We start from the raw sequence: 23,774 nt of genomic DNA, 5'->3' as shown, positions 1-23,774 counted from the left end.
GTTATTTGGTTAATGTCTGTTCTGCCCTGATGGGAAGTTTTATGAGGACAGGCATTGTGTTCTCCTTAGCTCATTTTGTATCCTCGGGGTCTAACACAACACTTGGCACGTGGTATTGCCATTTACCATGTTGGGTAAAAGCTGAGCTTTAGACACTGGGAAATGCTAATGATCAATCCTGGGGTTTCTTAGCCCTTTCCTGTTCCTGGAGGAGCAAGCAGCATGTACAAACTCTACAGCCTCTGGGTCTCTTCATGAGAGTGAGAGAGAGAGAGAGAGAGAGAGAGAGAGAGAGAGGTGTGCATCTCTGAATGTGTGTGGCATGTATACATACACGCGGACACACACCCTCCCTCTCTCCATTACAGGCAGCTGAACAAGGAAGGTGAAGAATATTTTTCATGGCGTTATTTTTATGATAATCTATTTCGATGGTTAATTTGGTTTAGGACACTGATTTATCACCAGTTGATAGATCTCTCTCTCTCTCTCTTTTTATTGTCCTATTTGAATTATAAGGACGGCATGTGTGAAATGGAACTTCTTGGCCTATTGTTCTGCTTCTCACGCAACCAGTGTAGTTCAGACAATAAAATGATCTATAAAATTAATATATACACAGAGTAAGAGGAAAGAGAGGGACAGAGACAAGAGAAAATGGGTAATGCTTTGGAATTGGATACCATATTTGTCTCTCTCTGGTGAAGTTCAGAATCAAAATTTACATGTGGAGGAGGCATAAATGAAGTATGAAGATTTTGTCCTCTCGTGTGGAAAGAGGTCTAGAATTTCTAGCTTACCTTTGTTACACAGAAAATGTATTTTGCTCTTGTTTTTAACAATTCTAAGGGCTTATAACTGCTGGACTAACTTTAGAAATATGTACTCCAAAATTATGACTTGAAAGAAAATAAATACTAGGCCACTTAGATTACATAATTACTTAGTCTGCCAGGTACTTATATAGTATTATATCACTAACAGGCATCTAAAATGGATATGTGCTTGTGAATTTTTCCCAGCACCTGGTACACACCTGGCACATAGCACGTATTCAATACATATTTGTAGGACAAAAGTGTAACTGAATGAGTGCTGGGGACGTATGGCTGCTTCACTGGTACCTTGAGGTACAATCCTGACCTCACTGATCCTTCACCAGAGGAAAGATTATGTTTCTTTCCCATCATCCTCTCTGGCAGTTATACCACGTGACATATTTTTCTGGATAAGTCTCACTTCTTTTGGCTCTTGGCTTCCTTCTTGGTTTTGTTACTCTTCCCACACTAGTTATTGACGTGCTCCTTTCAAAAAATGAGATGGGAACAATTCTAGTGGTGCTGTTTATCCTTCTAATGTGCTTTCTGAGAGGGAAACAACAATCTTCCTGCCTTTTGAGGAAGTAATTTGAATGACCAGGTGGCAGTTCCCAGATGCGATTTCACTTGAGGTTCTTGGATTGACTATTTATTGCTATGCTTGAAATGATGGTTATTATTGTTACAAATATTATTATGCTGAGGAAGCCAGCTTGCAAGCACAGACAGCTGCGTTGTTTACAAACATAATTAATGAGGTGATTTTTAATATCAACAGCTCAGCACCCGCCTTCCTAAAGACTGTTTATGGCCTGGGCCACAGAGCCATTTGTAACTCGTGCAGCACTTCCATGACAGGGCCGCCTCCAAGAGTCATTTCCTTTGACTGGGCCCTGGTTTATTTTATGAATGACAAAAATAAACTTCTACTTGTTGCTGGTGAGGAATGGTTTATGTCTAGCAAGCCCAGGTCCATCAAAAGATAAACACAGGAATACTTTTCTAAGAAGTGAAGGTGCATTTCTTAGCAGCTAACTTCTATATTTATATAATAGTCATCCAACTAAGGTGGCCGTTCTGGGAGACTGGGAGGGAATGGCATGTTCTCTTTCTAAACATGGAAATGTTTTGTGTGATAGGATGCTCCGTAAATACCTGCAATATATCAATACTCAGAAAAGTGGCTTATACTTCAAATAGGTTTTCAACAGCTTAACAATTGAGACCTTTCACATGACCTCAGACTTTTATTCCATTTAATTACACTTGGGTGAAGGATTTGAACAAAAGTTTTTTTCTCCTCTAAATCTGGCCTGGCCTTTCAAAATGGACTTGAAAGCAAGCCCTTCTTCCTTGGTAAGTATTAGGTTGAACTCACCCTTTTGTCTTTATTTTTCCCCTTGAACTCCTGATTTGGAACTTTGAGGTTCTGTCAGTGATTGGTAGTTGGTGTACCCCAAATTTGAAAGATAAAGTTATTTTTATGAATTGCCTACCTGTGAGTACCTTTCCAAGCAAATAGATATATGACTCTTTCACCTGTGAAATAAAACGGGAACTAATCACCCTTCTCGGCTCTGCTGTATTCAAAAGCAAGAAAATGGCCATCAGCCTGGATTCCTGGCCTGTTTCTTACATTTCAGAGATTGGATGATTTAATGGTGTGCTTAAACTTGCCTTTTCTTTTCTCCTTCACAAACTCCAAGGGAATTATTGTTATTCTATTCCCTTTTGACCACGGAACTGCCTGATTATGTCTGGTCAGTAAAAGGCAGTAAGAGACAGAAAGATGAAAAGATTAAAAGTAATAAAAATGACTGAAGATAATTAGACAGCCATCTTATAGTTTTCTTGTAATTCTCAGGCAAATGCCTCTGAAACATAGTTTTATGATCCCAACTCCAGGTATCCTTGTTTATTACCTTAATCCATTGTTGGCTCTGGAGTGGATGATGGGAACTTTGTGAATTCCCCAGGTGTCATAACTTTAAGTCTTGACTAAGAGTGTTTATTTAATATAAGCCCACATTTGCTGAGCATCTGGAGATATATACACCCTACCCTCAGGGAATTTAACCATCTTTCAGAGGAGATAGAAACAAATAATTAAGATCTGTCTCTATATGGGCACTAATATTCTTCTAAAGTGAATTGTTTGTTTGATCTGTCTGACTTTTGGGATTTTCATTGTGCTGATTATAGTAATGAGTAAACAGGAAAAATGGAAGGTGCTAGAGAGAGCCAAATTGATTTATATACGAAAAGACATGAAGTTACCAGTGGAACAGAAAACAATAAATCTAGAAGGTAGGAGGAGGGAGCCACGGGTGGGGGTGAAGTTTAAAGAACTTGTCAGAGGAAAAGTTTGGGGAGCCAACTGCCATGATGACAGAATTTGGGGGAACAGAGAGATCCTGTGAGAATTTTGTTTTATTTTTAAAAATTGAGATATAACATAAAGTATACAAATGTTAAGTGAAGGACTCAATGCATCATTACATATGAATATACTTTATAACCACCACACACATTGAGATATAGGATATTTGCATTACTCCAGAGGGCTCCCTCATGCCCACTCCGGGTCAGTAGCCCAAGGGCCATCATTATTCTGATTTCTATCATTGTAGAACCGTTACCCATGTTTTTAAACTTCACGTATGTGGAATCATATAGCATGTAATCTTAGTTTCTAACTTCTTCCACTCAACATTATGTCTGTGAGATTTATACATGTTTTTGCATGTGTCAGTAGTTTATTCTTTTTCATTCTTGCGTAGCATTCCATTGTATGATTATACCACAATTAGTTTTCCCGTTCTCCTGTTAATGGACATTTGGGTTGCTTGCAATTTGGAGATTATTTTGAATAATGCTGCTGTGAACATTATTGTACATGTCCTTTCTTTTGGTTATATACCCAGGAGGGCAGTTACGGGGCTGCAGGATGTATGTGTATGTTCAGCTTTAGTTGATACTGCCAAATAGTTTCCCAAAGTGATTGCACCAATCGGCGTCCGCTAAAATAGTCTAAAGTTCTCCAGTTGCTCCACATCTTTGGCAACACTTAATGAGAACTTTAAGGGAGTCTTCCTGGGTGTCATGTGGTACCATTCTCCCCTTTGCTGCCCTTTATGAAGTTTCAGGAAAGACCCTGCGTTTGGAGTCAGTTTTGTGTTGGATTCCTCACATTCCCTGCCAAAAGCAGCAATCCCACGTTCCCTGGGTTTGAAACCTGGCTTCTCCACTTACTAACTGCATTCTGAGGTGAGGGTGTGTGTGTGTGTATGTGTGTGTGTGTGTGTCCTTTTTGCCTGCCGAAATTTTTATTCTTCATTTGCATTTGCAGAATGGGAATCATTCCATAGGGTTTTTATGAGGATTGAATAAGATCGTGTACATACAGCCCTTTGCCAGGCAGATAATTACATACAAGCCCAGGCAGATAATTAGTGCTCAAAAATATGGTCACTTGTGTTACCACTACCAGAAGTGAGAAAATTCTATGGAGAAAAGTTAAACAGGGATAGGTAAAGTTGGGAGACTCAGGCCAGCTTTCCTTCTCCATTTGGAGTGTCTCCTTTCATAGCTAACTCTGAAAAATTTTGGGGTTTGATTAAATAGGCAGTAATTCCCTATTGCCAATGACCTGTGCCCATTTTTTTTGCACCCAGGTGGGCAACTGTGAGTTTTTAGTCTCAGCGTGTATGAAGACACAGATGTGCTAAAGCCATCCTTGTCATGTGACATCATCAACCACCATCACTGAATAATTTTAGAAATAAGACTTAGAATAAGTAGAAATCTCCCCTCAAAGAAAATAGTAATATGCAAGCTCAGAGAAGACTGAGGAAAAAAAAGAGAAAAAAGAAAAAAAAAAGAAGCCTATTTAATTTTATGGTTGATGCAACTTGTTACATGTGTGTCCTGCCAGAATAAATCGGATCATCTGATTTTCAAATTGCCGGGTCTATTGTTTCAGAAATAGAGGATGTAAATAATTTCAGTGCAATCTCCCGGATCTAGACCTCTTTCATCCAGAACTGTTATCAGCATTAGCATAATTTATGGTGCTATCTAATAATGAAATCACTGAACACTGATTGTATAGCTTCTTAAAGCTATAATTATTGCTCATTAGGAATGGATTTCATATTGTTTGCTCCTGGCACATAACAAGTTATTGAAAGGGAAATGTTGTCAGTAGAAGTGAGAAACCAGGGAAGACACTTGTTTTGGCTCTTGAATATTCTCCCTGATGAATCCAGCCTGAGATTTGTTTTTCATAATAATAAATAACTGGCCACCCAAGATGCCATTCATTGTCTTATTTCTTTATTAGGGGAAATTATTTTAACTTCACATCATTCTTCTTTTTCAATCCATGAGGTAGTAAGTGCTCAGTAAATGTTTGTTGACTGAGTGTGTAAGGAAAGGAAGGAGTGTAGACAAAAGCCACAATGGCAGCAAGTTACCCTTGAACATTGTGTGTTTCATACAAACACTGACAATAGCAGTGCCCATTTATCTCACCCAAGAGGTTGGAATTGGCAGTTTTTCAGAGGTGTTATTCTGAAATAAGTCTTAGTGTATTCATCTCAGAACATCTTAAAGTGCATTTTTAAAAATTACAGAAGCAATGCTTGACTTTTTCACTGTAAAAGATTTGAACAATACATACGTATACTGAGTAAAATGTGGCAGCCCCTGGCGCTTGCTCTGGTGGATCGTTTTCCTGAGGGCATGGCCAGTAACACTATATGTATCCTTTAAGCCCTGATGTTTCACCTGAGGTTGAGCACTCATTGCTCAGAACGACAAAGGAAAAAAAAAAAAAAGAAAGAAAAAAGAAATCTGCTTTTGTTGGCTAGCAAATCACTTCCAGATGGACTGTAGGCTTGGGAAGGCTTAATGTTAACTCTGAAGATAGAGGTTTAGTTAATGATTCCTACTGAATATCATGGTTGGGGAGAATGACACATTTCAGCATGGGAAGTAGTAGTGACAATTATACGTTTGCAAAGTAGAGGCTACTTTGTTCATACTTCTAGGAATGGGGAAAGGGGCTTACCAATGAAGATTTGAGTTCATTATTAAGAGTGCCTTTAGCTGCGGTGGCATGAACTTCACTGGGATGTATGAGGTACTAGCTTGGCCTTGAAACGGGCCAAGACCAGATTTTGTAGCCTGGCTTTTTCCTATGCAGTTCTAGCATTCTTAGGTCTTTTGGCATGGGACCTGAAAGAGCTAAAGAAATCAAATTAGTGTATCTTTAATAGATTCTTTTCCTTACTTGTTGATAACTATGCTCTTTTCCTTAAGTACCCTCTTATCTAGGGCCTTCTCGTCCCTGAGAGTACATGGGAAATGTCAGATATGAAGAAATAAAGAAAACCTTATTTTTTCACTGGAAAATTTCAAACTTTAGTAAAACTGTAGAAATGTTTAAATTGCCTTCCAATTTTGGAAAGAAATTGGTTTCCTTTAACGCTTAACGAGATAAACTGCTATTTGATTCAAGTCATTTTTCTGCCTCTCCTTGTTGACAATCTGAGCTCCGTTTTTTTTTTTTGTTTGTTTCCTCTTGCTTTCTGATTGACTTCAAGATTGCATCTAATCTTTTTATTCTATCTTGCACGAATGCAGCCTGCAATGTGTTGTGACAAGGAGCCAGACCTCCTATTAGCATATATTTATACCTGGCCACATGCAAAGTGATGCTCGGGGATTATTAAACCAGGCTGAGCTCTGAAGGCACATTAAAGTCATCAAATTCACCCCTCCCCCTGGAAAACCCTCTATCCCAACTGTCTAACCATGTGGAGATCTAATTGTCTGGAGAAAGGGATAAATGAGGGGAACTATAAGAGCAGTTGTGGATGAAGTTAATATGATGGAAGAATTATCAGATAATCATAGGCGTGGGGAGACAAGAGAGATGATACTGTTCTCAAAGGACCTGGAGACACCTTGGAGGGAATTGAAGGTCCATTCCGTGAATCAGTTGATAACACGATCAAGTTAGCCTGGTGAGGAAGGAACTGGAACATGGAGGGATCTGGGCAGAGGTCTGGGAATAGCTAGGTTAGAGGTATTTATAATTTATAGGATTCAGAGTATGAATTCAAAGGGCCAGATGCCAGGAGATGAAGATAGGGCCTAGGATTTTAAGGCAGGGTACCTTCTGAGGTGGCTTAAGGAAAGGGGATAGGCCATATCTCTTCAGGTTCTATTTTTGCCTCCCACCCCCGCCAAGTAGAAATAAACAGAGCAAATTCTGAGCAGTATTGTGACATATGCCTATACATTCCTTGGTGTTCAAGTTTTGTTTCAGTGGGATTCTTCGCCTCCCCAGGCTCCCAGGGTTTATGAATTACTAACCTCTGTCTGCTATCAAAACTGGCAATGATCTGACATCAGTCATTTACACATGGGTTCGACCTAATTTCCCTTTACATTAACATCCCACAGCATTTCTATTTTAAGCTTGTTTAATTGCAGAAAGACAGGCTTTGTCTCCTCTGAAAGAAATTTTGAGTGTTACTAAAAAGTGAAAGAGACAATTTGGGGAAAGGAAGCTGTTCTAATGATTTGTATGCTAAGGATTCGTCTAGAAGAAACAGTATTTTTCTCTCTCCCCTCCCTAATAGTTATACCCTTAGGATGACGAGTCCCAGGGACTGTTCATGAGTGTTGCTGAGTTTTGAGGAATTTTTCATTATGATGCACATCTCATAGTCTTGTATACATCTGTCTTTTCTAACTGTCTCCGATCACTCTTGGGGTGGTGTCTTGTTCATCTGTGTTTTTCCATTGACAGTTGGTGGCCAATACACAGTTTTTGAGCTGCCCATCACAGGCATCACCTTTCACCCCAACCCCGCACCTTTAAATATTTCAGCCTTTGAGATAGGAAGTTATATTCAGGGTGCTGTTTGGGCTGAATGCCTGCAGTGTATTTGGGTGGGCTTGGCCTCACTTGGTCTGTTTCTCCAGTGGCTTGGAATAGTAAGCTGGCCTTTTTTGTTCTGGGGTTCAGCACTTAGGGCAGCTGTCCCCCAGCCCAAGCCTGCTTGGCATTTGGAAGACTTATTGTTATCTGGCTTTTTCTGGCATCTGTGACTTGGGCTGGCATATGTCCCTTATTTGGCCAGTTCCTGTCCCCTCTGTGATAAGACGTAGGACATAGGCTAGACATAGGGAATAGTCAAAGAAGGGCAAATAAACTACTTTGGGCTTGGCCTAATTAGGTCTGAATAGCTTATGAGAAGAGAACTTTCACAGTGTTCAGAAATCATTACTTTGCTGTCCTTTGTATACATCTCCCTTGGGGATCTCAGGGTTTGGAGAAGTGGCTGGGCTAAAACAGAATTTAAGAAAACTAAAAACTTGATTTGACTATATCAAATGCACATTTACAATGGACATATTTCATGGCAGGGAAGGAATGATTAGATATGTCTGATTTCCAAAGTTTAAGACCTTATTCTGTGGCAATTAAAACTCAAAATGTATATGAATAGTGACTTTTAAGTAACAAGACCAATTTCATAAGTTATGTATAAATATTAAGCTCACTAGACATTTGAAGAGTGGTGTAGGAAGTGATCAGAAGTTGTTAAGGCATTTAAGTTCTTGTCCATAATGAGGATATATATATATATCCATACACACACACACACACACACACACAAACTTGTTACATGTAAACCAGAATTGATATATGACACGGAGCATTGTCATGATGGAGGATGATTTACAGCACAGTTTAAAACAACCTCCTCTCTACTATAGCTCATATCAGACTGACTGCATCAAACAAATTGAAACTTGTCACACACTGTTACTAAGGTTTGACATGCTGCTTCCTGTATTGAAGATCCCTGCCTTTCTGTTTGGTGGCACTTGGCAGCAGCATTCACCATATTTGTTTATCACAACAGAAAGGCTCATTGTCACACATCGCTTCTGGTATGGCAATTTCTGTCAAATAAAAACATTACAGTGTGTCTTCATCCAGTTTATTCACCAGATCTGGCACAGTGTGACTTCTGGTTCTTCCCCCAAAGTCAAAATGATTCAGGACATCAAGGCAGCCACGATAGCGCAACTGAAGACACTCACAAAAGAGGACTTCCAGAACTGCTTCAGAAAGGGGCAGAATGATAGGATGAGTGTATTCAAAGCGAGGGGGAGTATTTTGAGGGGGATTAATGGCAGTGTGTCTTTTACTGTAATAAACTTTTAAAATTTAAATATTCACTGTACTTTTGAGTGATATATATATATATATATATATATATATATACATATATATATGTACATATATGTATGTAAATGTTAGACATTTTTAGCAAAAATGAGCAAAAGTATGGATATTAATGAGTTCAGGCAACTACTATAACAATAACTATGAGAGTGTGACATTTAAACCAATAGAATACAATGTAAACTAGTTAAAGGAAATCAAGGAAGATTAAAAAAGTAATAAAAGGAAAGCACAGCAAAAAGCACTAAGTAAGACAGAAAAGTGAATGTCAATGTAACAAAAATTGCAAAAAAATAAGTGAGTTTATGTGATCAAAAGACAGAAAGGCAGATTTTAAAACAATCTGAGGTCTACATATTTGATACACATAAGACTTATAAGTTTTATGTGCAGAAAGATTAAAAATAAAGGAATGAAAAAAATATACACCACGCATATATGAAGGAAAGAATCAGAGGTAACACTGTTAATATAAGAGGAAATGGAATTTTGATCTTAAAATGGACATTGTATGTTAATAAAGAAGATATAACACAATAATCATGAACATATCTGCTGTTAACAATAAGATCTCAAAATAGAAAAAAAGAACTGACAGACCTAAGAGAAGAAATAGATAAATCAACAATTGTGGTTGGAACTTAAAAAAAAAACCCTCTTAGAAACTGATAGAGAAAACAGATAAAATAAATAAGAAAAGATAGAGGACAAACATATAATACATTATTTTCAGGCTGATGTGATATAAGTAAAAAGGAAGTTTAATAAACACCAAAGGCTTAACTTCCTACAGACTATGTTCTTTAACTATCATGTGATAAAACTAGAATTTAATAACAACAGGAAAGGTAACTAACCTGAAGAGTAGAAACTAAAAATCATATCTACAATTTGCCCAAAGATTTTTAGATGTAAAAAACAAATTCAAGAACTTTTTTTGGATTCCAATCAAGATGGTGGAGTAGATAAACGCTATGCTTGTCTCCTCTTGTGACCACATCAAAATCACAACTAAACTACAGAACAACCATCATTGAGAATCATCTGAAGTCTAGCTGAACTGAAGTTCTATAACTGAAAATATACAGAAGAAGCCATGTGGACATTACCAGGAGAGGCAGAGAGCTGCTGAACTGGGCTGGTCCCACAGTCAGGTGTGGCGATTAAAAATTGGAAGGGATATCTTGGCTGCGGAGGTCCATCCTAAGGAGCAAGGAGTCCTAGCCCCACACCAGGCTCCCCAGCCCAGTGTTCCATTGCCAGGAAGAGAAGTCCCAACAACTTTTGGCTGTGAAAACCAGCAGATATTGTGGCTGATTGAGATTAAGGGCTGATGGAGTCCCAGGCATTTCTTTTAAAGGATCCATGCACAGATTTACTCGCTGACAGATTCACTCGTTCTAAACTCTAGCACTGGGTTAGGAGCTAGAAAGGTGTCAGGAACACACAGGGAGGAAATGAATTGTCTAGCTTTAGAATAAGGGCTGGAGGGTCAGCATTTTTGCAGACGGAAGTGCTAGTAGAAGCCACTTATTTTTTCTTTGAGCCCACTCAGCATGCAGAAGCAGGCAGCTGCCATATCTGAGTCTCAACTAATCTGGCTAACACTGTTCATCCTGCCCTGGTGATTTCCTGAGACCCTGCTCCACCCATCTGTGGGCCCACCCAAGCCACTCCCAGTGGTTTTTCCATACAAATGGCCTGTCTTGGTTCATGCTGCAAACTCTCTTAAAATCTCTCAAAGGTTCACAAACCTCAAACAAGCAGCATCTGGCTTCAGTGTACCTTGTACCCCTTGCTAAATAATCCCAATCCTCATAGTAGAGGCATCTGGCCTCAGTTCACAGCTTCGCCTCTCCCAGCCCCCTCCACGCAGAGCACTGGTAGCAGACATCTGTGGATTGCTTTGTGGCTCATACCAGGTGCACCAGGCAGGGTACAGGTTGCATCTAAAACTTGGCCTGCAGCAGGGCCTCTCCCAGGAGGTTCCAGGGCTGGCTTCAGACTGAATTGGAGCACCCTCCAGCTGCCTCCATGGATGATACACCTAAAGGGCAGACTGGGCAGGCACCAAGCCCTGCTAAAGTGAATCCTGCTACATAGGGTCAGTCCATGCACAATAGCTCCTCTACTGTGGTCACGCCTAGTCCTCACAACCAATTAGCCCAAGGGCCAATTCCTTCCATTAATGTGAAAACAGCAACTAAGACTCAACTGCAACAGGAGTGCATATACAACCCACATGAGGGACACACTTGAAGCACCTGCCTTACATGACCACGGAGACTGTGCCACAGGGCCCTATAGCACATCTACTACATAAGTCTACTCTGCTAAAAAGCAGCCATACCTAATACATAGAAACAAACACAGGGAGGCAGCCAAAGTGGGGAGACAAAGAAACAAATGAAAGAAAGAACAGAACAAAGCTCCAGAAAAAGAACTAAACAAAATGGAGAAAAGCAGTTTGCCAGATGCAAAGTTCAAAACACTGGTTATAAGGATGCTAAGTGATCTCAGGAAGTTCAACAGAGAGAAAGGAAACATAAAAATGGAGATAGAAAACATAAAAAAGAATTAGTCAGAAGTAAAGAATACAATACCTGAAATGGAGAATACATTAGAGGAAATCAACAGTAGATTAGATGAAGCAGAGGATCAAATCAATGATTTAGAAGATAAGGTAGCAGAAAACAGCCAATAAGAACAGTGAAAATAAAAAAGAATCCAAAAAAAATGAGGATTTTTAAGGGGCCTCTGGGACAACATCAAGTGTAACAGCATTCACATCATAGCAGTACCAGAGGAAAAGAGAGAGAGAGAGACAGAGAGAGACAGAGAGAGACAGAGAGAGAGAATGAATGCAAAGAATTGAAAATGTATCTGAAGAAATAATGACAGAAAATTTACCTAATCTGGTGAAGGAAATAGATATACAAGCCCAGGAAGTGCAGAAAGTCCCAAACAAGTGAACCAAAACAGGGCCACACCAACATACATCATAATGAAAATGCCAAAGTTTCAAGACAAAGAAAGAAACTTAAAAGTAGCAAGAACAAAGCAGTTAGTTACTTACAAGGGAGCTCCCATAAGACTGTCAGCTGATTTCTCAACAGAAACTTTGTAGGCCAGAAAGGATTGGCAGGAAATATTCAAAATTATTAAAGCAAGGACCTACAACGAAAATTACCCAGCAAAGTAATAATCTAGAATCAAAGGACAGATAATAAGCTTCCCAGACAAGAAAAAGCTAAAGGAGTTCATTATCACCAAACCAGTATTACAAGGAATGTTAGAGGGACTTCTTTAAGATGAAAAAGAAAATAAAAAACATGAATAACAAAGTGGCAATAACTATATATCTATCAACAATTACTTTAAATGTAAATAGATTAAATGCGCCAATGAAAAGATAGGGTGGCTGAATGGATAAGAAAACAAGAGCCTTACATATGCTGCCTATAAGAGACTCAAATTCAGATCTAAAGACACACAGAGACTGAAAGTAATGGTAAAGAAAAAGATATTTCATGAAAATAGAAATGAAAAAACAAAAACAAAAAATACTGGTGTAGCAATAGTTATACCAGAAAAAATAGACTTTAAAACAAAAGCTATAACGATAGACAAAGAAAAATCCAGTAGTTCCATCTCTGGGTATTTATCTGAAGAAACCCCAAACACTATTTTGAGGGGATGTGTGCATCAATATGTTCATTACAGCACTATTTGCAGTAGCCAAGATATAGAGGCAACCTAGTTGTTCATCAGTGGATGAATGGATAAAGAAGAGGTAGTACGTATATGTAATGGAATATTAGCCATAAAAAAGAATGAAATGTTGCCATCTGCAACAACATGGATGTACCTGGAGGATATTATGCTGAATGGAGCAAGTCAGACAGAGGAAGAGAAATGTCATATAATTTCATTTATATGTGGAATCTAAAGAACAGTATAAATGAACAAACAAAACAGAAACAAATTCATAGGTTCATAGAAACAAATTCATAGAACAAAGTGATGGTTACCAGATGCAAGGGTGAATAGGTGACTGGATGAAAACAGTGAAGGAATTAAGAAGTTTAGGTTGGTAGTTACAAAATAGTCATGGGGATGTAGGGTATAGCATTAGGAATATAGTCAATAATATTGTAATAACTATGTATGGTGTCAGATGGGTCCTAGATTTATCAGGGGATCACCTTGTGAGCTATATAAATGTCAAACTAGTATGCTGTACACCTAAAACCAATATAATATCATATGTATACTATAACTGAAAAATAAAAGAAATTATTAAAAAAAGAACTTTTTCTCTATATTAAGCCTGTGTCAACATATCTTTTCATTCAGGCTCTGGTGAATGTGTTTTCTGGTGTAGAGAGTGGCAAGCTCTATGATGAATTAAGATTAACTTTTGAAATAAAGAAACTCTTCTATTTAGATATAACTTCTGTAGTTAGATGGAAAATTTTTGGAAACTATGAGGGAACAGAGAACTCTAGGCAGCTCCTTAACTAAAGGTGATTTCTCTTTGGCATGATGATAGGAAATAGAGCAAATGGAGCTGCAGTGTTACCTTGGGGTTTCGGAGAACCACAATGTTTACATCAGAAACCATGTAGAACATCAAGGAATCAAGAAAAAGACTGAAATTCGTAAGTATATGTGGCACATTCAAAAGACCCTTTAAGAGAGCCCAGGAAATAGAGTAGGGCTGGAATTCGAGCTATTTTGTTTTGTGGAAGATCACTGATGTCATCTGTATTTGCCTCTAGGCTGGTGTTGCCTTGGAAAACATGAGTTACTTTTGAATTGAAATGTTTTTACCTAGGAAATGCGAGGAAATTATAAATGTTGGTATGATAGGTATAGTGGTGGGTTTCTTGGAAAGCCAACTGTGAGATGGTTATTAGCATATAAGAGGTTTATTAGTGAGTGCTCTTGGGGTCAACACTTGGAGAAGGGAAGGTGAGGAAAGGAGGAGAAAGAAGCAGGATTAGGCATAAGCAGAATCTGGGTGAAGCCTCAGCAGAGCAGACATCGTATGAGAAGTTTTGAAGCTGGGATATAATCCTTTAGAGTAGTCTTGAGTTGTGACTTTTAAGGCTCTTTTCAGCCAAGGCAATCCCCGTAGACATAATAAGGCTAATAAATCCTTCATTCCCGAAGGGAGGTATGAATGTCACATCACCGTGTCTGTCACCATAGCAGTATAATTTTGGTTCAAAACTATTTTTCTCTGAAAAAGTGAAGAGGTGGAAGAAAATTCTGGGTTCAGTAAGCAGTTGAGGGTGAAATCCTTCCCAAGCTAACACTTGATTTTACCATGGGCATACTTTAGGGAAATGGCATTATGAACTTGAATTGAAAGAACTATGCTTTATAAAGCTGTAACACAGGGAGTCCGAACATTTTCCCTCTTCGCCTCACCCCAAGCACTCTCTTTCCTGAATGTAACGCTAAAGGTGGGAGTGTACTTCCGGTTTTAATTATATTTTTTCCCTACATGTAAGAGGGAAAACATGAAATGTACTGTGTGTTTCTTTGTAACACTTTATGCATTAGTTTTGGAAAGAATTTAAAAATTCCAGTGAATACTCTTGGATTTGTTTTTTACCTGAGGACAGTCAGGGATGATTCAAAGGTAAGAAGAGATAATAGCTTATACCTAGCTCTGAAAGGCTTATTGCTAATTACTACTTTCTACCCTATCTCCCTACTTCCTCCTGGGAGGCCACAATAAGACCAACAGTGTGGTGTTGGCAGGAGAAGGACAGGACAGTAAGGGCACTCTTCCGAGTGAATGATGAAAGTTGTCTTCATCTTTGACCCCTCCTGATGTAGCTTTTATTTACTTCTGGTGCATAGAAAAGATGTACACTAGTCTTTGGACACAGATCCCAGCCGTTAGAGCCTGCACCCAGCAGGCCAGCCCATCTTGCCTGAGCACGTGGGTTCCGGGGCCAGATTCTCTGGGTTCTAACACTGGCTTCACCTCCTGCTGGTTGTGTGGTCTTGGGCAAGGAGTTTAACCTCTCCAGTCCTTAGTTTTCTTGTCTATAAAATGGGCTTGATAGTACGACATAAGTTTGTTGTTGAGAATTGAATGAATTAACCCTGTGAAACCACTTAGAACATAGTAAATACTCGTAAATACTATTTGCTGTGTCAGGCTACCTTTTCTGTTCCTTGTGTTTTCTACTTTGACAAGTACCTTTAAAATTACACACAGGGCTGCTGTACACCCAAACCTCCTACTCAGGATTCAGGGTCCAACACCTTTTCTGCCCATCATCTAAGCACGTATACAGAGGTGACCATATATTCTTACTTCTTGCATATTTATATTCTAACACAAATAATTTCCCAGGTAATCTACAGACATAATTATCTGTCCTTATTATAATTATTTCTACTCCTGAACTACAGATGAAGTCATTAGTCTTATAGATAAAAAAGGTGGGATCCTTTTTCAAGTATAGATTCCCCCCATCCCCTCTACCTCTTCCTGCCTCACCTTGATTTCCTTGGAAGATGATTTTTTTAATGAAAAAAATAGATAGACATGGATTAGAGGTAAGGACTCCCATACTAGACTAAATTTGTCCCTGATCGTTTATCCTTGATTGTCCCTCAAGCCTTTTTCACTCTCCTGATCTCTCTCCTCGTCCTGTCCTTCCTATTCCCCTTCAAGGAGGAAAAAGCCAAGAGAAGCAGGCTGGGAGACTATAAAGGATGAGATCCATTTTCATTGACTCAGAAGCAGAATAGAATGAAAGACTTTAAAAAATAAACACGGAAGCTTCTGAGCTTTACTTTATTGGCCTTAAACCTTGAAGATGAAATGTACAAAAACATATTTTAGTTTTCAGTGATAATTTATAATTTTATACTTGTATTATTTAGAGAAATAATTATTCCTTCAATTGGACTGTAGGTTTTTCCTCTGTAAAATATTAATTAAATATTTATTGAGCAAATATTTTGTTCCAGGCATCACCCTAAATACCTGGGATACACTTGTGAGTAAAAAAATAGATATTAAAAGAGGTCAAAGCTCTTAGGGAAGTTAGAGTCCAGTGGAAGGAGACAATAAATAGATTAACAAATACATGCTATGTTGGGTGGTGATGAGAAAGAGAAATAAAGTAAGGTGAGATAAATAAATAAGAAAACTAAATAAGAAAAAGAAGGAAAAATAAAGTAGGGGGAAGGGCCAGAGAGTGACAGTTGTACATGGGTATGTGCTTTTTTGGATGGAGTATTCTGGGCAGGTCTCTCTGAAAGGGTTTAACTTGAGCTGAGACCTACAGAGCATAAGGGAATGAGGGAATGTACTATATGGATGTGGGCAGAGGGAGTGGCAAATATTTGACACAAATTCTTTAAATTCAGTGATACTGAACCTTTAGTTTGATTAGAAACAACATTCCTACATTGAAAGAGATTACAGATACACAAACACAGGTTTTCTTGTCATGGTCACCAGATGAGATTTGATGAAGAATACCTAGAATTTCTTTAGACACAAGATTTTCCCTATTTGTACTGTGGTCACGTTCATAGCAAGGTTCCACATGCCTCTTCTTAGAATATATCGATGATCATTACAACACTAGAAAGTTCCTTTTCTATATTCATTTTTGTTCCACCTCGTGAGAGTGTAAAACACGGAGCCAAATATGACTCATTATTTTGAATGTTCTTACATTTGAGTGCGGAGATTCAGTACCTAAATTTTGTATTTGTTTGAAAAAATACATGTCTGTCTTTATTTATTTATTTATTTATTTATTTTTTAGAGCTAAGATTCAGAATAGCAGTAACAAGAAGGAACCAGACTGGTAGCTTTGGAACTAGCAGTTCCAGTGACTTTTATGGAAATGCTTTTTATCTGTGTAGAGTCTCTTCCAAAGGGTTGCATAGATCTAGGGTTTGGTCATCCTTCAAACTTACCTCTCTCTGGTGGCCACTTGAACACCTAAAAATCCCAATGCCTCTCTATGAAAGTCTCCTAAAGGAGATAGAGGGCCTGCTGAGTTGGGTTTTTATAGTAAATTCCCTTTGTATGTTTATGTTTCATTATGCCTTGCATTCTTACTACGTTCTCATTCATCCCGAACACACGCAACATAAAGCTATTTTTTTTCTGCAATGATATCCATCTGTCTATGACAGAAGTAGTACAGTTATTTGGGAGTGGGTGGATGTTTTTAGACTTGCAGTCCAGACTCCAGTTTTATCTTGGGAGCAGGTAGCATGCTCAGTTTGTGCTGTACTGTATTTCTCGGCTGTTTTGCCTTGGCTAAAGTAATTTTTAGAGGGTGAAATAGGTTGTGCCATACCTTCTTACATAGAATATTGGTTCCAAGACCTATAAGAGAGGAAAGAACCATCCTACATTTTACTCTAGGGCCACCAGATGGGACCCTTTCTAGTGATGGTTTGTGGGAAATAGAAGAAACAGGTTTGAGAACAGTGGAACAGATGGGCTTATTGACAGGGAAGAAATACTTTTATTATTTTCCTCCTTTGCTGATCTCTGCCCCAAGCTTCTACAAGTTCTAGTGAAGCTTTGCAAACCAATTTCATTTTCAAAGATGTATTGAGAGCAGAATCTCTGGTAGGTTTATAATAGGTATAAAGATGTCTGTGGGGTCCAGGAGTGTAAAAAGAGAACAAAAGTAGCAGGAACAGAAAAGAGAGCAAGAGACAGTGAAAAAGTAGAAAGGATTATGAAATCAGTGTCCTTTATATATTCCTGAAATATATTAGAAGAAGTTGATCCTTGAAGAGAAGAAATAGTAGTGGTGAAGGGAGGTGGTGGTGGAAGTGTTGGTGGAGGTGAAGAATACAATGGAGATGATGGAGGAAATAGTCCAGAAGGTTAGGGAGGAGGAAAAAGTGGTAGAGTTGGGGACAGAGGGCATGGAAGAGATGATGGGAGAAGTAGTGGAGGTGGAGGTGGTAGAGATGATGGTAGTAGTAGTGGTTATTGTAGAGGTGGTGAAGGTCACGTTTGAGGTGGTGCAGGAGATGGTGGACATTGTAGTGGAAGTGACAGAGATGGTAATAAAGATGGTGAAGGTGGAGATGGTGGTAGAAGAGTTGGTAGAGGTGACAGAAGTGATGGAGGTAGTGACCAAGAAGGTGAAGGAGGTGGTCAAGGTAGTCAAGGGGGTGGAGGAGGTAGTAGAGGAAGTAGAGATTGTGGAGGAGGTGATGACGTTGGTGGAGATGGTGATGGAGTTGGGTGACATACTGGAGGTGGTGGAGGACGTGGAAAGAGTGGCGCAGAAGGTTGTGGAGGTAGTAGGGGTGTCATAAGTGATATTTGTAGTGGTACCTGACATGGTGGAGTCGGTGGAGCCATTGGGTTACATAAATATTCAATCTTAATACAATGCAGAGTGGAGTCTATGTAGCAGTGCATGGGAGAACAAGTCACCATTTATAGTACTTGTAAAAAAATTCCTGCACAAGGTTTTCAGATATTTTTCTTACTAATTGCATACATTTTTGCTTTTGAGTCTAAAATTCTTATATTCTTAAATGACTCAGAGAGCAATTAAACAATATTAATGCCTATTCACTCATTCTAACTGGGTGCCTTTTATGTGCCAGACTGGATCAAGCATAGGTAATCAAAAATGAAAAACACTTTTTTTATTGAGGAGATAGACCTATAAACAGATAATTATAATGCAGTGAAGTTATACAATGATAGAGATGTAAGCAGCCAGAGAGAAGTGATAGATAAAAAAGGCGGGTAGTGTTGGGGTTGGGGGAGGCTTCCTGGGACAGGTAACATGTTAAGGATAAAAGAATTGGGGAGTAGTTCCGTGGAGAAAATGAATATTACTGGTCAAGTGAGGAACAGTGTATGTTAAATACACGGAACAATAAATAGTTCTCTAATTGACCTTCCTTCTTAAATACCTGGGTATATTCAGTTCCTTACATTATGTTGGTATTTAGAGTCAGGTTTGAACGCATCCATGGTTGCAAAAAGTAAATCTTACGTGGAATTAGGGTCTTTTGGTGCTTAGTAGTAACATGTTCAAAAGTAGAGACAATAAAGAGGAATCTAAGAGCTGGTGCCACGAAATTTTTCAACCCCATCCATTCTCATAGCTCAAGAAGTCAGTGTGAAGACAGAATTTGAATAGTTTCCTATCAGAGGAAGCAGGACAAATCGTATTTAAGCTGGGATGGGTGAACAGGCATGTAGTATCTGTGTAGAAGTTGTGTTACTCAGACGACCTGATATTCAAGAAAAAGTCAGCCAAAATAATGAGTCACTCATTAGCCTCTTTAGAAGGAGGATCATGTCAAGGCAGGGAAGGTAAGTAGCCTGGTTTACTAACTTGGATTAAGATGTATCCTTAAATATAACGCTTCTCTAAAAATGAAAAAAAATCTCAAATCTCAAACCATTATGTTGTATATCTGAAACTAGTATGTTAATGTCAATTGACCTCAGTAAAAAAAGAAAAAAAATTCTCTAAAAAAGCACAACACACACATCCTTGACCCAATTAAAATATAATATTTAAAGAAATAAGCAGATAACATATGGTTTGTCAAATGAGTGACTCAATAGAAATGCAGGAAATAGATTTGAATAGAGTTTCAAAGGTTGTTTTTCAAATAGAGAACTTATTAAAGTCTATGAAATAGACTTTAGAAATTGATTTCCTGGAATGCAGACTGCAAATGATATTCAGAGACCAGGAAGAGGGAGCTTTCTGATGTATCCCCTAGGCCACAACTTGTCCCTCAAAGGATGAGAAGAGAGGGCGATGTCAATGCATCTCTTGCCCATGGTGCCCCCACAGGGGACAGGATAAGGCCAAAAAGGCTGAATAGTGGCTTGATGCTATTTATGCAGAATTTCCACATCAGAGAAGGCAGCTTCCCTATCTGAAAGACTTGGTGTCTTTGCCCACCTACCCTGAAAGCAGGGTATGGATTGCAACAGATAAACTATTCACAGTTGACCTCTGAACCACATATTTAAATTCATTTCTGGCTTCTTCTTTCCAAGTAGCATCGAGTTTGACAATTGTGATTCAGCCATCTGCAACCCATGTTTATAATTGTTCACGCTATCATTGTCTCTGAGATTTTCCCAGTTAACGTTATTAAGGGGTGGATATATGATTTCCTGGGTGGTGCGATTCACTCTTCTGGCCTGGTTTGATAAGAAAGTGTCTACCTGCCTCAATGAGGGGCTTTTATTGGCATTTTGGATTTTCGCTTGTGAGGAAATTATATAGCAGAACTTAACCACTGCACCGGTTGCCTTTCAGGTATAGAATTCTGATTTGCAGAAATCATTTATAAATTTGAACTATTAATTCAGCCCTTTTTGCTTGCCTTACAAAGGCAGCTCTTAGGAAATAAAGCATTTGGGACCCAGTGGGAAAGATTCCAAGCTCATACTGCCGAATCTCCTGAGTTATCCTGACGCCCACGTGAGATTTGGGGGTTTTTCTGGTAAGAAGGAAGAGGGAGGGAGGGACTGGCCCATTTGGAACAGAAATGATAGAGAGTAAATAGACTTGTATGTTTTTCAAAGATAATTGTGGGTTATGAAACAAAGCTAGGTAGGTAACAAAATCCTACGCAGGTTACAAAAGATGTTTTACATTTCTGCATCAGCACACGTAATTTTAGGCCCCTAAGCAATGTCTAGTAGACCAGTTGAACATGCTAGGACAATTGTTTAATGAATCCAAGAGTAGCAATTGTTGAAATTAGATCATGGATTATAGATTCCTGGAACCGGAAAGGACTTGAGAGATTTTCTAGGCAAACCCTTTGGCTTTACAGCTGAGGAAATTGAGGCTCAGAGAAGCTTGGCTATTTCAAGAGATTACTGTGGTGGGCGGAGCCTAGGTTTCCTGATTCCTAACACTGAGCTTTGGGGTGGGGTCAACTGGACTTCAGATAATGGTCTACTGCCTTCACTGTGGGTGTTTCCCAAAACACACGCCATGGCAGGCACATGACTCTCACAGCTACTCCTGCTATTCTAAGATCATGAAGCATCTTGCTTGCATTTGTTTTGGCCAGACCTCTGCTAGGAGGGCAACATTCTCTGCATTGATGAGCCTACAAAGCCCAGCTCTGCCATTAGTTCAAGGGAGGCTTGGGGAACTTTGAGAGCCAGTTCCCAGACTGGTGCTTTCCACCCCAAACTTGGTCTTTCCCTGGGATTCTTTTTCAAGCTGAGGAGAAAGGTAGATGCTCTAGGATTTTTGCTTTGCTGAAAGGTTGATAACACTTGCAGAAGTCTTTGTCAAGTTAGTTAAACTCGCTGAGATTTCATTTTTTATATGTAAAATAAAAATAATAATTCACAGGGTTTGTGCCAAACATAGTCCTGAGTGCAAGGGAAGCATTTAATAAATGTTTGTTTCCTCTCTTGCCTTTCATAATAAAATTTCTGAACATGCTGATTTCAGATTAAGGGACATGCTTTTAATTGTTTTTCTTGCTTATGAAGATATACATCTTTATTGTAGAAAATCAAACAGTGTTGAAAATAATGAAGTCCCTCTGAATACCTATCATCCAGAAATAACTATTCTGCACACTTTTACAACATTCTACTCGTCATCTCTCTATGCATCTATGTGTATATTTGTAATTTTACATAAAACCATAATATAAACACTCTTTTGCAATCTACTCAACAAGAGGTCAGTTCAAAGAAAATGCTAATTGATCTTTTCTGCCAAATCTGGGAGCAGTTTTAGTCTTAAATGTAGGCTACAATGGATGACACAATCTTATCTCATGGGTTAAACCTTTGCTAACGCCTAATTGGCACTTTTCTCCCCAATTATCGTTTTCCTCTATTCTCCCCAATAGAGCATATGTCATTGAGTGTATACAATGTAACTTCTGGAGTTTGCAAAAGATTTGCCAACCAAGGAAGTCTTCTGCTTTTATTTACCTAACAAAGGCCTGGATAAATCAATGGTATCTACTATTTTAGTCCCCTCAGTTTGACCCTGCCCTCATTTTCCTCAGGACTCACCCATGGGAGGGCACAGATTGCTGTGCACTTCAGTCCATTGGGTCTTGCAGACCTGTAGCTATGAGTAACCTTGGTGGCCCAGTGGTTTGCCCTTGTCAGATAGACAGACTGACATTAGCCATGCTCTTTCTTCACCTGCCTCCCAGATTTATCCATATTCTCTCCTTGGGTCTATGGTAGTAGTGATCTGAGTGATGATTTAGACCAAGTATGAGGAAGGCATGCAGACCAATTCTGCCAAGCGTTTATGACGTGATACTGCTATCTGCCCGTTCATGTCAGTACCCGTTAGAAGAAAAATAGAACCAATTGAAAGTCTTTGGATATTGGGAGCCTTGGAGCCGACTGAGCAGGTGAAAAACTTCAGTATTATAACCTTGTGTGGGAATATTGAAAGGTTCTCACTCATGAAGGGAGGATGTTGTTATAACATTCATGTGTTCTCAGCTCACCAGTATATGTGAAGACGGCCTTTCTTATGCTTTGACTTCCTGTGATTAGAGTTAGCAATTTAAAAGTAGCATTTCCAGGCTTTTTCTGTTTTGTCATAATTGGGCCACCCTCTTTCCCAGAGTTTGAGTTTAGCACTTCTTTCCAGCCTCCCCTCTCCTCACCACAGGAATCTGCACTGATTAATTCATGTCAGACCTATTGAGGTGGTTTTGTTAGGCAGCTTTCATCTAGGAAGAGGTGGGCTGAGCACACCCACTCATTTCCCACCATCTTCAGAAGCAGCAGCTTTTAACTATGACTCATTGACTCCAGGGCTTCTAACTGTGACCTAAGGATGAAAGGCCCATCACCAATTTTATCTGCTCATCAAAAACCAGACAGCAATGGTCATATGCATATGAGCTCACTGGCACCTCTAATACCTGCCCTGAGAGGGTTCTACCAGGCCCCGCTGTGGAGATAAAGACATTCTGGAGTCACCGGGGTGGTTCTGGAACTTCTGATCTCCTTGTGCCAAGATTCTGTCATAATTTAAAATTATTTTGACATGTTCTCATTGGGAATTTTGGTAAATTTGAAGGAGATATAATATTTTTAAGTCAGAATTTTTTACTCTTCTGAGCTTCTCTTCCTAGAGAAAACCTCTAATTTAAATGGCTTCTTTCCTCTAAGGAGGGTATGTGTGTGTGCGCATGTGCGTTTTCTCATTCCTTTGCCCTCTGTCTTCAAATGGGTTTGATAGTAGGTGATATCTATGGTATACTGGAAGGTAGGAGGAGAGTGAGACCAGGGTATTTTTTCCCCTCAGTTCCCTTCCTACTAGGTTGCTATGGGTTGGCTATGTCCATCTACCTATGACCACAGCTCCTATCAGGAAGTGCCTACTCTCTCCAGGATAAGATAGATGCTTCCTCCTCTTGCCTTTTCAGCTACAGAGTAGTAACATCTCCTTGCTGTTGCTAGACCCAAGGTTGGTTCCCTTACACTCTGCCCTTCTTTGTAAATCACCCCTTTATTAGACTTCCCTCCGTTAGTATGTTTGATGTATCATCTTTTCCCTGCTGGATCCTGATTATTATATTTGGTGAATATTTTATCATTTGATGATAAAGAACAGAAGCTCACACATTCTAGTTCAAGTACAAAGTGAATTTACTGAAAGGACACAGGGCAGGTAAAG

At 39.1% G+C, this 23,774-nt stretch overlaps 1 long non-coding RNA gene across 1 annotated transcript in view; it reads left to right on the top strand.

Annotated features, from left to right (window-relative positions):
• Nucleotides 1-1,981: 1,981 nt before the first annotated feature.
• LOC141570375 (uncharacterized) overlaps nt 1,982-23,774 on the top strand; it is a 114,748-nt gene continuing 92,955 nt past the window's right edge. The window contains exon 1 of the long non-coding RNA XR_012494378.1: nt 1,982-2,174. This is a non-coding gene — a long non-coding RNA (uncharacterized LOC141570375). The remainder of the gene's footprint in view (nt 2,175-23,774) is intronic.

The sequence above is a fragment of the Rhinolophus sinicus genome, linkage group LG03 (assembly GCF_036562045.2).
Source record: "Rhinolophus sinicus isolate RSC01 linkage group LG03, ASM3656204v1, whole genome shotgun sequence".
Taxonomy (NCBI): Eukaryota; Metazoa; Chordata; class Mammalia; order Chiroptera; family Rhinolophidae; genus Rhinolophus; species Rhinolophus sinicus.
Note: the sequence above shows the minus strand (reverse complement) of the source record. Positions and strands in the feature narration are given on the sequence as shown.